The sequence below is a fragment of the Dendrobates tinctorius genome, unplaced genomic scaffold (genome assembly GCF_039654945.1).
Source record: "Dendrobates tinctorius isolate UK_male_01 unplaced genomic scaffold, ASM3965494v1 ptg000013l, whole genome shotgun sequence".
Lineage (NCBI taxonomy): Eukaryota > Metazoa > Chordata > Amphibia > Anura > Dendrobatidae > Dendrobates > Dendrobates tinctorius.
This window is the reverse complement of record NW_027361681.1, coordinates 9,778,506-9,794,813: the sequence shown is the minus strand read 5'-3', so window position 1 is coordinate 9,794,813 and position 16,308 is coordinate 9,778,506. Positions and strand designations below refer to the sequence as shown.

Genomic DNA, 16,308 nt, shown 5'->3' with positions numbered 1-16,308 from the left:
GAGAGTCTGGAAGAGGAGGTATTGTCACTCATACAGAAACTCGTACTGGAAGAAGTTCCGGAAAAAGAAAAAAAGGAAGGCTTTTACTCCCCCCTATTTCTAATAAAGAAACCAGACAATTCCTGGAGAACAATTATAAATCTGAAAGGCCTCAACAGATATTTGATAGTCCCATCATTCAAGATGGAAACCATAAGATCTGCAGTGAAACTCCTCTTTCCTCGGTGTTACATGGCGGTCCTGGATCTCAAGGATGCTTACTATCATGTCCCGATCCGGCAGCAAGACCGCAAATATCTCAGGGTGGCAGTCCAGATAAAATGTCAGTGGCATCACTTTCAATACAGGGCTCTGCCCTTTGGGGTAGCAATAGCCCCCCGGGTCTTCACGAAATTAATTGCGGAGGTCTCGGCACATCTCAGGGAAAAAGATGCTCTGGTAATACCATATCTGGACGACTTCCTGATAGTGGGGAGAGATTTCTCTCACTGTCAGGAACAAGTCAAGATAGTGATGGAGACACTTCAGACTCTGGGTTGGCAACTGAACCTCAAAAAATCCAAACTGGAACCAACAATGATCCAGAATTTTTTGGGCCTAACAATAGACTCGGTGGTGCAGGAATGTCGCCTCCCAGAGGAAAAAGAAGAAAAAATCAAAAACCTAATCAGGACAACATTAAGAAAGCCAGTAATGACTCTGAGGAAAGCCATGTCAGTGTTGGGATCCCTAACTTCCTGCATACCAGCAATAAAATGGGCTCAGTTTCGCACAAGGGAACTTCAGTGGTGTGTGTTACAAAACGATCTGAGGCTTTAGGGGCAGTTAGAGCAAAAGCTCACCATCCCGGACCCTGTACTCCAGTCACTCAGGTGGTGGTTACAGATAGAGTCCTCTCCAAGGGGAGTACCCTGGACGTATACAGCCTCCAGAGTAGTCACGACAGATGCCAGCCCTTGGGGCTGGGGAGCCCATCTAGACACCCTATGGCTTCAAGATCCTTGGGCTCAGGACGAAAAAGATCTATCCTCAAACGAGTGGGAGCTGCTAGCCATCGAAAGGGCGCTGGAAGGTTTACTGACACACCTGACAGGACATCACGTGAAAGTCCTATCAGACAATCGTACAGCAGTAGCATATGTGAACCATCAGGGGGGCACCCGTTCTCGGTCATTAATGAAAATAGCGGGAAGAATCCTGACTCTAGCGGAACGTCAGTTTCTCTCATTATCGGCCCTGCATATCCGAGGTGTGGACAACCTGAAGGCAGACTTTCTGAGCAGGAACCGGTTGAAGCAAGGCGAATGGTGCCTAAAAGAGTCCATTTTTCAACGGATTATGCTTATGTGGGGGAAACCCATAATAGATCTCTTCGCCTCAAAAACCAACAGAAAGGTTCAAAAGTTCTGCTCTCTAAGTCCAGCAGACATGCCACTGGCGGTAGACGCCTTCAGGATAAAATGGACATCAGGTCTCCTGTACGCCTTCCCTCCGATATGCCTCATTCCATTAGTCCTGAAGAAGATCAGGGAGGACCGAGCCAGAGTAATTATGATAGCTCCCTTTTGGCCAAAATGGCCGTGGTTCTACTGGCTAAGAGTGATGTCAGTGACGGACCCATGGGTACTCCCAGAGGACCTCGACCTCCTAACACAGGGTCCCTTCAATCACCCTCCGAACTCCAGGTTGCATTTGACAGCCTGGAATTTGAAAGGTCACTGTTAGAGAAAAAAGGGTTTTCACAAAGGTTAATTTCCACCCTAATCAGTAGCAGAAAGCCAGTGACTACAAAAATATACGGGAGAATATGGAGAAAATTTTTGTCCACCTCAGGCCCAATACGGGAGGGAGAAGTACCGGTGAGGGCAGTGCTAGAGTTTCTGCAAAGGGGTTTAGACTTGGGCTTAGCTGTCAGCACCCTCAAAGTACACGTTTCAGCCCTGGCAGCATTATTCAACTATGACCTAGCAAATGATAGATGGGTGGCCAGGTTTATCCGGGCCTGTACTAGAGCTAACTCTGTCCCATCTCCTAAACCTCCTCCCTGGGATCTAAACTTAGTCCTATCATCTCTAACAGAAAGTCCATTTGAACCACTAGACGTGGCATCAGATAAAGTGTTAACTTTAAAAACAGCCTTATTAGTGGCACTTACATCAGCACGTAGGGTGGGGGACTTACACGCACTGTCAGCAGACCCGCCATACACTCAGGTTATGGACGATAGAGTTGTCTTAAGATAAGACCCAGCATACCTCCCTAAGGTAGTGTCGAAATTCCACAGAGCTCAGGAAATAGTCTTGCCATCCTTTTGTCCTAACCCCGGTAACAAGAAGGAGGAGAGGCTACATTGCTTAGATGTTAGGAGATGTATCCTACAATATTTAGAGATGACAAAACCCTGGAGGAAACAGAGGGCCCTGTTTGTTTCATATCAGGGGGCAAGGAAGGGCCTTAAAGCCTCTAAGCAAACTATAGCTAGATGGGTGAGAGAGGCCATCATACTAGCATATAGTAGTGCAGGCAGGGCTGTTCCAGAGGGCCTAAAAGCCCATTCCACGAGGGCCATGGCAACATCCTGGGCGGAGAGAGCGGACGCCTCCATCGACCAAATCTGTAAGGCGGCCACTTGGTCCTCTCCATCTACCTTTTTCAGACATTACAGATTAGACCTATCTGCTACCTCTGATCTCACATTTGGGAGAAGAGTGTTACAAGCAGTGATCCCCCCCTAAAGAGAATACAAATCTCTGTAACTCTCTCGTGGTGCCGTCATGTAGAATGGAAAAACACGGGTATTACATACCTGGTAATGTGCTTTTTCATGAGACATGACGGCACCCTTATATTCCCGCCCTATTGATCACGTCATTAGTTGGGTGCATTATTAGTATTATACACTCCCTTGGTGTCGGAAATTTAACAGTATTAAAGTTGTATTATTTATGTGTACACTAACCTGCGGAATTCCTCTCGTGCTCTGTAAAACAACTGATGCGGAGAGAGGAGCCGCCCCTTTTATCTTGAAGGTTTCCTGTCCTCGCTGGGCGGATCCCCTCTCTCGTGGTGCCGTCATGTCTCATGAAAAAACACATTACCAGGTATGTAATACCCGTGTTTGCAATTACAGCTAATAATCGTCTTTTATAAGACCTGATCAGGCCGGCACAGGTCTCTGGAGTTATCTTGGCCCACTCCTCCATGCAGATCTTCTCCAAGTTATCTAGGTTCTTTTGGTGTCTCATGTGGACTTTAATCTTGAGCTCCTTCCACAAGTTTTCAATTGGGTTAAGGTCAGGAGACTGACTAGGCCACTCCAACACCTTGATTTTTTGCCTCTTGAACCAGGCCTTGGTTTTCTTGGCTGTGTGCTTTGGGTCGTTGTCTTGTTGGAAGATGAAATGACGACCCATCTTAAGATCCTTGATGGAGGAGCGGAGGTTCTTGGCCAAAATCTCCAGGTAGGCCGTGCTATCCATCTTCCCATGGATGCGGACCAGATGGCCAGGCCCCTTGGCTGAGAAACAGCCCCACAGCATGATGCTGCCACCACCATGCTTGACTGTAGGGATGGTATTCTTGGGGTCGTATGCAGTGCCATCCAGTCTCCAAACGTCACATGTGTGGTTGGCACCAAAGATCTCGATCTTGGTCTCATCAGACCAGAGAACCTTGAACCAGTCTGTCTCAGAGTCCTCCAAGTGATCATGAGCAAACTGTAGACGAGCCTTGACATGACACTTTGAAAGTAAAGGTATCTTACGGGCTCGTCTGGAACGGAGACCATTGCGGTGGAGTACGTTACTTATGGTATTGACTGAAACCAATGTCCCCACTGCCATGAGATCTTCCCGGAGCTCCTTCCTTGTTGTCCTTGGGTTAGCCTTGACTCTTCGGACAAGCCTGGCCTCGGCACGGGAGGAAACTTTCAAAGGCTGTCCAGGCCGTGGAAGGCTAACAGTAGTTCCATAAGCCTTCCACTTCCGGATGATGCTCCCAACAGTGGAGACAGGTAGGCCCAACTCCTTGGAAAGGGTTTTGTACCCCTTGCCAGCCTTGTGACCCTCCACGATCTTGTCTCTGATGGCCTTGGAATGCTCCTTTGTCTTTCCCATGTTGACCATGTATGAGTGCTGTTCACAAGTTTGGGGAGGGTCTTAAATAGTCAGAAAAGGCTGGAAAAAGAGATAATTAATCCAAAACATGTGAAGCTCATTGTTCTTTGTGCCTGAAATACTTCTTAATACTTTAGGGGAACCAAACAGAATTCTGGTGGTTTGAGGGGTTGAATAACAAATGACCCTCTGAATAAACTTTTCACAATTTAAAAAAAAATTAAACAAAGAAATAACATTCTTTTTTGCTGCAGTGCATTTCACACTTCCAGGCTGATCTACAGTCCAAATGTCACAATGCCAAGTTAATTCCGAATGTGTAAACCTGCTAAATCTGCAGGGGGTTGAATACTACTTGTAGCATATATATATATATATATATATATATATATATATATATATATATATATATATATATATATTATACACACACTCACTGGCCACTTTATTAGGTACACCATGCTAGTAACGGGTTGGACCCCCTTTTGCCTTCAGAACTGCCTCAATTCTTCGTGGCAGAGATTCAACAAGGTGCTGGAAGCATTCCTCAGAGATTTTGGACCATATTGACATGATGGCATCACACAGTTGGCGCAGATTTGTCGGCTGCACATCCCTGATGCGAATCTCCCGTTCCACCACATCCCAAAGATGCTCTATTGGATTGAGATCTGGTGACTGAGAAGGCCATTTGAGTACAGTGAACTCATTGTCATGTTCAAGAAACCAATCTGAGATGATTCGAGCTTTATGACATGGCGCATTATCCTGCTGAAAGTAGCCATCAGATGTTGGGTACATTGTGGTCATAAAGGGATGGACATGGTCAGCAACAATACTCAGGTAGGCTGTGGCGTTGCAACGATGCTCAATTGGTACCAAGGGGCCCAAAGAGTGCCAAGAAAAAATTCCCCACACCATGACACCACCACCACCAGCCTGAACTGTTGATACAAGGCAGGATGGATCCATGCTTTCATGTTGTTTACGCCAAATTCTGACCCTACCATCCGAATGTCGCAGCAGAAATCGAGACTCCTCAGACCAGGCAACGTTTTTCCAATCTTCTACTGTCCAATTTCGATGAGCTTGTGCAAATTGTAGCCTCAGTTTCCTGTTCTTAGCTGAGAGGAGTGGTACCCAGTGTGGTCTTCTGCTGCTGTAGCCCATCTGCCTCAAAGTTCGACGCACTGTGCGTTCAGAGATGCTCTTCTGCCTACCTTGGTTGTAACGGGTGGCAATTTGAGTCACTGTTGCCTTTCTATCAGCTCGAACCAGTCTGCCCATTCTCCTCTGACCTCTGGCATCAACAAGGCATTTCCGGCCACAGAACTGCCGCTCACTGGATTTTTTTTTCTATTTCGGACCATTCTCTGTAAACCCTAGAGATGGTTGTGCGTGAAAATCCCAGTAGATCAGCAGTTTCTGAAATACTCAGACCAGCCCTTCTGGCACCAACAATCATGCCACGTTCAAAGGCACTCAAATCACCTTTCTTCCCCATACTGATGCTCGGTTCTGACTTCAGGAGATTGTCTTGACCATGTCTACATGCCTAAATGCACTGAGTTGCCGCCATGTGATTGGCTGATTAGAAATTAAGTCTTAACACACAGTTGGACAGGTGTACCTAATAAAGTGGCCAGTGAGTGTATATATATATTATATATATAATATATTTTACAGGTGCTTCTCACTTCATCAAAAAACGTTTATTCCAGTTCTTCAGTATAAAAAAGAAAACTAATATATAGAGTCATTACAAACAGTGATCTATTTCAAGTGTTTATTTCTGTTAATGTTGATGATTATGGCTTACAGCCAATAAAAACCCAAAAGTCATTATCTCAGTAAATTAGAATAATAGAAAAAAAACTGCAAAGGCTTCCTAGGCGTTTAAAAAGGTCCCTTTAATCTGTTTCAGTAGGCTCCACAATCAAGGGGGTTGTTGCATTCATTGTGTCAAGCCACTCATGATCAATAGACAATGCCAGAAGCATCTTACCTGGGTCAAGGAGAAAAAAAGCTGCACTGTTGCTCAATGATCCAAGGTGTTGTTTTCAGATGTAAGTAAATTTTGCATTTCATTTGGAAACCTAGAGTCTGGAGGAATAATGGAGAGGCCACAATCCAAGCTGCTTGAGGTCTAGTGTGAAGTTTCCACAATCAGTGATGGTTTGGGGAGCCATGTCGTCTGCTGGTGTAGGTCCACTGTGTTTTATCAAGACCAAAGTCAGCGCAGCCGTCTACCAGGAAATTTTAGAGCACTTCATGCTTCCCTCCAGCAGGACTTGGCACCTGTCCGCACTGCCAAAAGTACCAATATCTGGTTTAAAAACAACAGTATCACTGTGCTGGATTGTCCAGCAAAATCGTCTGACCTTTACTGAATATACATTTCAGTAGACTAACATTTCGGATTTTAAAATCATTTTTCAAGCTGATGTTATAAAGTATTCTATTTTACTGAGATAATGACTTTTGGGTTTTCATTGGCTGTAAGCCACAATCATCAACATTAACAGAAATAAACACTTGAAATAGATCACTCTGTTTGTAATGACACTATATAATAAGCTTTACTTTTTCTATTGACGAATTGAAAGAAATTAACTTTTTGATATTCTAATTTAGTGAGAAGCACTTGTATCTAATATAATATATACACTTGACAACCTTGAGATTAGTAGTAGGATAGAGGCTATGGAGCCAGCACAACCAGGGAGTTGACTGGAGCTTGAGAAGAGTTAGCTGACACTGAAATGTCTCACTCTTGAATAAAAGGTTTATTTCATGTTCTGTGATGCCTCACGCTCCAGATTTATCGATTGGTGTCTTGGATCCAGACATGATCCCCTTTCACAAACGTAGAAGAGGATTCTTTACTGTCAGGGCCGTCAGAATCTGGAATTTCTTGCCTGAGGAGGTGGTGATGGCGAACTCAGTCGAGGGGTTCAAGAGAGGCCTGGATGTCTTCCTGGAGCGTAACAATATTGTATCTTACAGTTATTAGATTCTTTAGAATGACGTAGATCTGGGGATTTATTCTGACAGAATATAGGCTGAACTGGATGGACAAATGTCTTTATCGCCTTATTGGGGGACACAGATTACCATGGGTGTATGCTGCTGCTGCTAGGAGGCTGACACGATGCAAAACAAGAAAATTAGCTCCTTCCCGGCAGTATACACCCACCGACAGGCACCAAGCACCTCAGTTTGTGCTTAGTGTCTGTAGGAGGCGGACCGGGATCTCCCCAGATCCGCAGTTAACTTTTTTCCCTTAGGTCTTCTAGTAGAACGTTTTATTTCTTTGTTTTTCAGATTCAAGTCGGGAAACAGGGTGTAAGTTTCACCCTGCTTTCCCATATCAGGCGGCTGAGCGTGCAGTGTGGCGTACCCCACATCGCAACTCTCAGTACCGCTGGCAGGATTTTTTCCCTATCACCTTCTGGTGCTATGGGTTGTGGACAGGTGGCTGGTCCTTGCCAAATCCCCCTCCTCACCCCTTTCTCGGGACAGGGCTGAGAGGAAGACAGCGATCACAAGTAGTGCATCCTCCTCATCCAACAAGAGGTTAACGCCGTCTTCTGCAGGATGCGGGTACAGAGGACATTTCCCAGCGGCTTGCCTTATGCTCATGGGCCCCTGTGATCATCCTCTTCAGGGACGTCAGGTAAGTGCCTGTACGATCCCTCCAGCCCCGCAGTGTTACCAGAGAACCCATCGGCAGTAACATCTACAGGCTTCCCTGTTTGAATCTCCCGCCTCTCTCCCCTACCTGCCGCGCACCGCTCTCATCAGCCGCGCGCCTCCCTTTCTATATTCAGTGGGACACAGAACAATTCACAGCCTGGGCAGGGATTTCAAGGGAATCTGCAGGGCATAGTACCTCAATATCGGCGTTTTTATTGTCCTGAGTGGTTATCCGGCACTGGGCTGTGGCGAGGTCAGTTTCACTTTCGTTTCATCCCGCTTTCAGGGCGCTCCCTCCTTCTGAGCGCGCTTTCCTTCGCGCCTTTCCTAGCCTATCACAGGGCTCCTCTATCTTTTGCCTTGCCAGCCCCCCTTCTCCCCGCGCCCTCCCCGCTGCTCTTATCCAATCGCGGCTAAGCTCCGCCCGCCGCTTCCTTTATACAGTATTTCCTGGTCGTCTTTTCTCTTCCTGTGTTGCGTGGGGGACACTTCGGCATTCTCTGCTCGCCTGAATCTCGGTAGGCTCTGCTCTGAGGCTCAAATTAGCTCCTCTCCGCAGTTTTTTTTCCCTAACTCGTGGCCATTCAGCGCAGGTTACTTATGCCCAACCCTTCAAGGGATCTCAGCTTCAGGCCCACCGCTACTCACTACGCTTGTGCGCACTGTAATAAGATGTGGGCTTCAGGTCAGTCGTCCCCCTTCTGTTCATCCTGCAGACCTTCCATTATGTCTGCCTCTCAGGAGCACACCGAGTCCCGGGATGAGGATACTCCACCTCCCCCAGAGTGGGCCGTGGTAATGTCTCAGTCGGTTGCTGACTTGTCCAGGTCTTAGAACGATTGCCTCAGCTAGCTACAGCCACCTGCTCACCGACCGCCTCTCAAGGTGAGTCGTCCGCACCTGACCGCGACCTTCAGAGGGACAGACCGGGCAGGAGTTCTAGGAAGCGAGCTCTGCCTACTTCATCCTCCAGCTCGCAGGGTCCTTCTGCCTCTGCTAGGGTTCCTTCGCCCTCCTCAGAAGACTACCTTATTCAGGCGATGACTTCCAATCGGGATCTAGTTCAGACGCCGACAACGCATCTAAAACACGGGACATGGTCGATTAGTCTCATTTCGGCTATCTTCCAAACCCTTAAAATTAAGCAAGATAAGGCTCCCCCTCGGGAATGCTCTGTGCTCTATAAACTAGCAAGGCCCCCATCTCGAACCTTTCCCAATCACAAAGAGTTCGATACTACCTTGTCCAAACACTGGGAGCGCCCTGAGCAACGTTACTCAGGCCGCAGGTATTTAGACGTGCTGTATCCCTTTGATGCGGACCTGCTCACAAAGTGGACCAAGGCTCCCGAGGTGGATCCCCCAGTTTCACGGATAGCCTCAAAAACTGTTCTATCCCTTCCAGATGGGGCATCACTTAAAGATCCTGCTGACAGGCAGATTGACTTAGCCAGAGATTCAATCTTTGAGGCATCCGCCGCCTCCCTCTGTCCTATTTTCGCATCCGCCTGGGTGGCGAAAGTCATTTCCGCTTGGGCTAAAATTCTTCGCAGGGGCATCTTAGCGACAGCTCCTCAAGACGAGTTAGCAGATCAGATTAACCATGCGGGTAAATACCATTTGGGCGCCTCCTTGGATGCGGCCGGGTGTGTAGCAAGGGCTAACAGCAACGTAGTAGTTATATGCCGAGTCCTTTGGCTAAAGTCGTGGAATGCGGATACTACTTCAAAAAAGTCGCTTACTAATCTGCCATTCCATGGATCTAGGCTCTTTGGAGCCAAGCTGGATCAGATAATCTCCAATGCCACTGGTGGTAAAAGCACTTCTCTCCCCCAGTCTCAACCAAAACGCTTTTTTAACAGAAAGGATTTTCGGCCGTTCAGGTCTTTTTGTCCCTTCTCTTCCACGGAAAGATCTGCTCAGCAAGATCGTTCTTCCACCACTAGGGAGCAGGAGCAGAAAAAACCTTCTTACAAACCTGCTCCCCGCTGGAGATCTAGAGGTCAATACTCCAGGTCTTCAGGCGCCAGTTCCGGCAGGATTTCCTCCAAGTGACGGGTCACCCCCACCTGGAAGTTCTTCCAGGGTGGGAGGCAGACTTTCCTTTTTCGTCGATGCTTGGCTGTCTGCTGTCGACGACGCTTGGGTCAGAGAAATTGTCGCATCCGGTTACAAGATCGAATTTGCTTCCCCCCCAAACAGACGGTTTTTCCTGTCTCGACCTCCGAGACAGCGGTCAAAGACTCCAGGGTTCCTTCAGGCCATTTCCTCCCTTCTTTCTGCCGGAGTGATTGTTCCCGTCCCCCCCAAACGAACAGTTTTCAGGGTTCTACACAAATCTCTTCGTAGTCCCGAAGAAAGACTGCTCCCTTCGTCCAATCCTGGACCTCAAATTGCTCAATCGCCACGTGAAGATTCTTCATTTCAAAATGGAGTCCCTTCGGTCGGTGATAGCCTCAATGGAACCCGGAGAACTCCTCTGCTCTGTGGACATACGGGATGCCTATCTTCACATCCCTGTTTGTTTGCAACATCAGAAATATCTTCGTTTTGCGATTCAGGAAAATCACTACCAGTTCACGGCTCTCCCCTTCGGCCTAGCTTCCGCTCCCTGTGTTTTCACGAAGGTGATGGCGACCGTCATGGCCATCCTTCGCTCCAGGGGGATCCTCATCATCCCTTATCTGGACGATCTCTTGATCAAGGGCTCGTCCCGTCAGGACTGCCTTCTGAGTCTTCCGATAACCCTGGACACTCTCTGCCGCCTCGGATGGATAGTCAACAAGGTGAACGATAACCCTGGACACTCTCTGCCGCCTCGGATGGATAGTCAACAAGGTGAAGTCCATTCTGATCCCCACTCAGCGGCTGACCTTTCTGGGCATGGAATTCGACACGAACCTGGCCCGGGTGTTTCTTCTGAGGGAAAAATTTACGGCTCTTTCCAAGGGAATCAAAATCCTCAAACGGCCAGCACCCATTCCTCTTCGGTCCTGCATGAAGGTTCTGGGGAAGATGGTAACTTCCATGGAAGCAGTGCCCTTTGCAAAATTTCATCTTTGTCCCCTCCAGCTATCCCTTCTTTCAGCCTGGGACAAGTCCACGCTGTCCTTGGAACGTCCCATTCTCCTCCCTCTGAATGAGGCAATCCCTGACTTGGTGGGCAATGCTAGCGTCAGTTCTACAAGGGAGGTCCTTTCTTCCGCTTCAGTGGCAAGTCATCACCACCGATGCCAGCCTTCTAGGCTGGAGAGCGGTATTCCATCAGAAAACGGCCCAAGGACGCTGGAATCCACAGGAGGCTCTTCTACCTATCAATCTTCTGGAGATCAGAGCAGTCTTCCTTGGCCTTCTTCGCTGGCAGCCTCTCCTCGTCGGCAAGCCAGTCCGCATTCAGTCGGACAACGCCACGGCTGTGGCGTACATAAACCACCAGCGGGGCACTCGCAGCAAGCAAGTAATGTCAGAAGTGGCCAAGACACTGCGCTGGGCGGAACGTTACGTTCTGGCAATCTCAGCCGTTCACATTCCAGGGGTGGAAAATTGGGCAGCCAACTTTCTGAGTCATCAAGGTCTAGCATCAGGCGAATGGGCTCTTCATTCCACAGTCTTCGATCAGATATGCCAGCGCTGGGGCTCACCGGATGTTGATCTCGTGGCATCTCGGATGAACCACAAAGTTCCGCTCTTCGTAGCCAGTTCCAGGGACCCTCTCGCCGTCGCTTGCGACGCCCTAGTAATTCCGTGGTCCTAGTTCTGACTTCCTTATCTGTTTCCGCCTCTTGCCTTGATCCCACGAGTGGTCAAAAAGATAAAATCGGAAGGCGTACCAGTGATTCTAGTGGCGCCAGACTGGCCGAGACTACCTTGGTACGCGGAACTGGTGAACATGCTCGCGGACGTTCCCTGGAGGCTTCCAGACCGTCCGGATCTTCTCTCGCAAGGCCCCCTTTACCACGAGAATTCGCAGTCTCTGAGTTTAACGGCATGGCCATTGAGGCCGCAATCCTGAAAGAATCAGGTTTGTCCGACCAGGTGATTCAGACTATGATCAGAGCCAGAAAACCGGCCTCTTCCTGCATTCACCATAGGTACTGCAAGGCTTTTTTCCGTTGGTGCGACGATAAAGTCTTTCCGATGTCCTTTTCTATTTCATCCATACTTGGTTTTCTCCAGTCTGGTTTATAGGCGGGTTTGTCCTCTTCCAAAGAGAGCTCGCTTCCTTGTCGCAGGTTAAGACCTTTCTCCAAGGGGTCGCCCACGTGGCTCCTCATCATTCGCCGATAGACCCGTGGGATCTGAATCTCGTCCTTAGCGCTCTTCAAAAGGCGCCGTTCGAGCCTATCCAGGACATTCCTTTATCCCTTCTCTCATGGAAGGTAACCTTCTTGATTGCCATTACATCCATCAGAAGAGTTTGAGTTGGCGGCCTTGTCATGTCGTTCCCCTTACCTCTTTCTCCATCAGGCCCGTTCCTTCCTTTCTTCTGAAGGTGGTGTCCTCTTTCCACATCAATGAGGATATCGTTCTCCCATCTTTTTGTCCTGCTCCTTCTCACCCTCTTGAAGTCTCTCCACAAACTGGACGTAGTTAGAGCCTCGCGTGTCTATCTCGCCAGGACCTCTTCTTTTCGTCAGTCCGATTCTTTGCTGGTCATCTCTGAAGGTCGCCGGAAAGGGCTTCCGGCATCCAAATCCAGGATCGCTCGCTGGATTCGTTCTACCATTCTGGAAGCGTACCAACTTCAGGAAAAACGGCCCCCTCCGGGAGTGAGAGCTCACTCCACCTGGGCTGTGGCGGCTTCGTGGGCCGTTCGTCACCAGGCTTCAGCTTTACAAATTTGCAGGGCCGCGACCTGGTCGTCCTTGCACACCTTTGCGAGGTTCTACAGGGTTCATACCCAGGCCTCGTCTGATGCAGTTGTTGGTAGGAAGGTTCTGCAGGCTGCGGTGGCACACCAGCCGACCTAAGCCTTTCCTGTTCTTTCGTTCCTTATTGCTGTTCCCGCCCTTGGGACTGCTTTGGAACGTCCCATGGTAATCTGTGTCCCCCAATAAGGCGATAAAGAAAGATGGATTTTTGGTTCTTACTGTAAAATATTTCTTGGAGCCTTCATTGGGGGGCACAGCACCCTCCCTGTTTAAGTTGTACCGTGTTGGGTTTTTGAGTCCCTTGTTGGGTTGGTACATATGTTTAGAGTTTTCTCGTTGCTTCTCCTACTGCTTTCTCACCAACTGAGGTGCTTGGTTCCCGTCGGTGGGTGTATACTGCCGGGGAGGAGCTAATTTTCTTGTTTTGCATAGTGTCGGCCTCCTAGCAGCAGCAGCAGCATACACCCATGGTAATCTGTATCCCCCAATGAAGGCTCCAAGAAAGACTTTACGGTAAGAACCAAAAATCCATCTTTTTTTCGGCCTTGTTACTATGTTAAATTGCCTCTGCAGCTACTTTATATTTAATTTCAGGATGGCGATGTTTCTGATCTGTAAATGATGGAAGAATGGAGACATTATCACAATCTCTGGCTGTATCCAGTCTGGAGTATGAGCCCTGTGCAGAAATCCTGACACTTCCAGCCTTGATTACTATCATTGAGGTTTTTAACTGCGTCTGAGGAAGATTCTGCATATGAGTACCCTTGGGTATGTCATCAGAATCTGCTGCTGGCAGCTCCTTGGTGATCTTTGACCAATGATGTCTCTAACTTGCTTGATTCAGACAAGTCCAGAGACGATGTAGCCATGGGAGCACATTTAGGCCACACTGGTTGCTCACAGTAGTATGAGGAACATGTGGCCTAGGGTTGTCATGAGCTGAAATTCCTCCTTGGACAGTTTCACTTTTCCTGGTGAAGGCCTCTTCATTGCGTTGCCCATGTGGTCTTCAGACCAGATTCTGGCCATCATTGCATCCAAGGCAGAAGTTAAGACTCCTCACTGAAGAAGACAGACCTTCATTCCATCCTTCATTGGCATCTTGCTCTGCACCATGATGGTCTTTGACAGCAGTTGTGTGATGTCAGTGGACACCTGTAGCCGGATGTCGTAGCTCAATGTCGTGCCTGATGTTTTGTGTAGACACTGAGTGACCCCTTTTAGTCTCTATTGTGAGGTGTGTTGTCACTTACAGTACTGATCACTACGCGCTATTCTTTTAATTTTACAAGACCACGTGGACAACGGCATAAAGAGACCATGTGAGAGGACATCACACCAATCCTGCTCCTAGGGATTATGGTGTGTGTGTCGGGGGGGGGGGGGGGGGGGGATTGTGTCCAGTAGCTAGACCCCCTCTAGTCTCAATTCCAGCCTAACAGTGATTTGTCATGGATCCGGAGATGCGGCCATTTCTCCAGTGTACCAGGAGCCTCCAGCAGTGTATTTTAATGATTTTTACATCCACACAGAAGAAAAGGTCGCTCTCTTCGGGATGAAGAAATATCTCACTGGTTTATTGACACATAAAATACATGTCAAGCCGGGGGAGTGACATACAGGGTGCAGAAAAGGTTGACAACGGCCGTTTCACACTGTTCAAGCGCTTCGACGGGTCTAACGGTGGAAGGAAGTGACGGGTTCATATAGAAATCACATCACACCAAGTCTCCTTCCACAGCTGCTGTCTAAGTGACATAAGTGAATTAAAACAATGCTGAGATGCATTAAAACATACAAAAACACTAATTCAAATCACTGCTCAAATAGAGCAAAGAAACAATTATCTAGAGAGATTAATAAACATTTTTTCATAAATAGGACACTATTCGAATGAGAAAAATTCCCATAGCAAAATTCACAGGATACAACAAAATATGTGAAAATATGGTATAATAATGTTTTATACTTCTATTAATTGTATATGTATATTTTTATTTTTGTTTACACACCCAATTATATACGTTATCCATCCAATATTATCAAACCATCTACCTATCCAAGAGGAGATATGCATGGATACTATTACATATACATATTAACCTATATCGGAGAAAAAAACAAACCTGAATTTCTGTATAACAATTATACCGAAAGAACACCAATGAAAATACCTGCAGAAGAATCATATCAAAATTATGCAAAATTCTACGGACTGTCGACCACAAAAAGAATCAGAAAGAAAGACAAAAAGATGAAAAAAGACCTTACAGAAAAAAAAAAACGTGTATGCAGAAACCTGATCTTAATAGTAAATAGAACAAACAGTTCAGTAAAATATCCTCTCTTTTGCAGGCATTGAAAATGTAGTGTTACCGCCGCAGGGAGGGGATTTGAATAAAATCTTGTTAAGACGAGAGACTAGGTGGATTATGAGTGCACAAGCGACAGGTCCTACCGGATTTAATGATAGGATAGATATGGCCATTTTTTTTTTTGTAAAAGCATGAGTTTTACTGAACTGTTTGTTCTATTTACTATTAAGATCAGGTTTCTGCATACACGTTTTTTTCTGTAAGGTCTTTTCGTTTTTTTTTCATCTTTTTGTCGTTTCTGATTCTTTTTGTGGTCGACAGTCCGTAGAATTTTGCGTAATTTTGATATGATTCTTCTGCAGGTATTTTCATTGGTGTTCTTTCGGTATAATTGTTATACAGAAATTCAGGTATTTTTTTTTTCTCCGATATAGGTTAATATGTATATGTAATAGTATCCATGCATATCTCCTCTTGGATAGGTAGATGGTTTGATAATATTGGATGGATAACGTATATAATTGGTTGTATAAACAAAAATATACATATACAATTAATAGAAGTATAAAGCATATTATACCATATTTTCACATATTTTGTTGTATCCTGTGAATTTTGCTATGGGAATTTTTCTCATTCGAATAGTGTCCTATTTATGAAAAAATGTTTATTAATCTCTCAAGATAATTATGTTTCTTTGCTCTATTTGAGCAGTGATTTGAATTAGTCCTTTTTGTATGTTTTAATGCATCTCAGCATTGTTTTAATTCACTTTTGTCACTTAGACATCAGCTGTGGAAGGAGGAGACTTCTATATGAACCCGTCACTTCCTTCTACCGTTAGACCTGTTGAAGCGATTGAACAGCGCGAAACGGCCTTTGTCAACCTTTTCTGCACCCTGTATGTCACTCCCCCGGCTTGACATGTATTTTATGTGTCAATAAACCTGTGAGATATTTCTTCATTCCGGAGAGTGCGGCCTTTTCTTCTGTATGGATTCCAAGGATTGTTTATTTCCAGGTCCGGCACCCGGGATTCCCAGCTTTTGGTTCTCTGCATGCCACAGCGAATTACACGGTAACAGCGGTGCCGTCCGTGCTTTTTTTCTATTAATAATTTAATGATTTTTACATTGAGTGCAGAACCTTCCTCAGATGACCATTAATAGTCTCTGTTATAGCAGCCAAGGCTGGAAATGCTGGGATTTCTGTCTGTCTGACCCTGAAATTTCCATAATTCCACAACTTTTCCTTCTGGGTGTTAGTGTGAAGGTTGGAGTGTCATAGATTTAACGTATGTAATATTATG

General features: G+C 46.6%; 1 protein-coding gene across 4 annotated transcripts in view; it reads left to right on the top strand.

Moving 5' to 3' along the window:
• Positions 1 to 16,308, top strand: part of LOC141069240 (carboxyl-terminal PDZ ligand of neuronal nitric oxide synthase protein-like) — a 78,033-nt gene that overhangs the window by 41,375 nt on the left and 20,350 nt on the right. The window lies entirely within an intron of this gene.